The sequence below is a fragment of the Penaeus monodon genome, chromosome 1 (assembly GCF_015228065.2).
Source record: "Penaeus monodon isolate SGIC_2016 chromosome 1, NSTDA_Pmon_1, whole genome shotgun sequence".
Taxonomy (NCBI): Eukaryota; Metazoa; Arthropoda; class Malacostraca; order Decapoda; family Penaeidae; genus Penaeus; species Penaeus monodon.
The window spans coordinates 50,546,188-50,548,206 of NC_051386.1; the positions used below are offsets into that span (position 1 = coordinate 50,546,188).

General features: G+C 35.8%; 1 protein-coding gene across 1 annotated transcript in view; it reads left to right on the plus strand.

Annotated features, from left to right (window-relative positions):
• Positions 1-2,019, plus strand: part of LOC119574082 (4-coumarate--CoA ligase 1-like) — a gene marked incomplete in the record, with an annotated part of 14,367 nt that overhangs the window by 10,268 nt on the left and 2,080 nt on the right.

Consider the following 2,019-nt stretch of genomic DNA (forward strand, 5'->3'; position numbering starts at 1 on the left):
TCTCTCTTCTCTCTCGTCTCTCTCTTCTCTCTCTCTCTCTCTCTCTGTCTCTCTCTCTCGTCTCTCTCTCTCTCTCTCTCCTCCTCTCTCTCTCTCTCTCTCTGTCTCTCTCGTCTTCTGTCTCTCTCTCTCTCTCTCTCTCTCTCTCTCTCTCCCCTCTCTCTCTCTCTCTCTCTCTCTCTCTCTCTCTCTCTCTCTCTCTCCTCCCTCCCCCCTCCCGATCTCTCTCTCCTGATTAATGGAATAAAGTATTTTGAATTTGAAGTGTCTCTGTCCTTTCATACCGCCCTCTCCCTCTCCCTCTCTCCTTCTGTCCCTCTCTTCCTCTCTCACTCTTCTCTTCTTCTTTCCTCCCCTCTCTCGCATATCTTCCATCTCCTTCCCTTTTCTTTCTTACTTTCTCTCCATTTTCCTCTCACGTATCTGTCCTCTGAACGTGTACGGTAGTTTCGTTTTGATTTAATTTCCCCATTTCGTCTTCTCTCCTTCTTCTCCTGTTTATTCTACTGTTGCGTGTCACATTCGTTATCGTTTTATTATTTTTGTGGCATTACCATTGCTATTGCTGTTCTTGTTGCTGTTGTTATTGTTATTACTGTTATATATTGTTATTGTTTTCATTATTATTATAATTATCATCATTATCATCAACGTAGATATTGATGTTTTTTTCAATGATATTAGTGTTATTTTATTGCTTATTATTCCCATTATTATGATCATTATCATCATTATCATTATTAAATAATTCTAACATCGTCATCATCACTACTTTTATTCCCATTCTCATTGTTGCGTTCCTCTGTAGTCATCACTTTCCACTAACGTTACTCACCTTCCCGTATGTCAAAAGTGTCACAATGCTGATGACACTTCATTATTCCGAACGTAATTCCCGTCGGTGTGTCATTCCAAGAAATGCTTAATTAACCAGGACCGGACTTCGACACAGGAAATAAGTATAATTTTCCCTCCCGTTCTTTGGTTAATTTTTTCAGACCCCTTTGCTTCCCGTGTTTTTTTTTCCGCAGTCGGATGGCTGGATATTTCGTTTTTGTCCACGTATTTTTTTTATTGTTTGTATTAGTGTTGTTGTTTTTGTTATTGTTGTTGTTTTTGTTATTGTTGTTGTTTTATTATTACTTTAATTGTTATTATTATTATTATTATTATTATCGTTTATCATTATCATTATCATTATCATTATCGTTATTGTCATTATTATTATTTTTTTTTTATTGGTTTTGTTTTTGTTATTGTTATTGTTATTGTTATGTTATTGTTGTTGTTGTTGTTTTTTGTTGTTGTTGTTATTATTGTTATAATTATTGTTATTATTATTATTATTATTATTATTAGTTATTATTATTATTATTAGTAGTAATAGTAGTAGTAGTTAATATCATGATGATGATGATGATGATGATGATGATCATCATCATCATCATCATCATCATCATCATCATCATCATCATCATCATCATCATCATCGGCATCGGCATCGGCATCGGCATCGGCATCGTCATCGTCATCGTCATCGTCATCGTCATCGTCATCGTCATCGTCATCGTCATCGTCATCGTCATCGTCATCATCATCGTCATCGTCATCATCATCACCGTTATTATCATCATCATTACCGTTATCATCATCATCACCATTATTTTATTGTTATTTTATTATTATTATTACTATTGTTGTTGTTGTTGTTGTTGTTGTTATTATTATTATTATTACTTATTATTACTATTAGAGTGAGAGAGAAGAGAGAGAGAGAGAGAGAGAGAGAGAGAGAGAGAGAGAGAGAGAGAGGAGAGAGAGAGAGAGAGAGAGAGAGAGAGAGAGAGTGAGTGAGTTAGAGAGAGAGATAGAGAGTTAGAGAGAGAATAGAGTTAGAGAGAGAGATAGAGAGTTAGAGAGAAGATAGAGAGTTTGAGAGAAGAGAGTTAAGGGGGAGTTAGGAAGGGAAAGAGAGAGAGAGTTAGAGAAGAGAGAGAGATTAGAGAGAGAGAAAAGAGT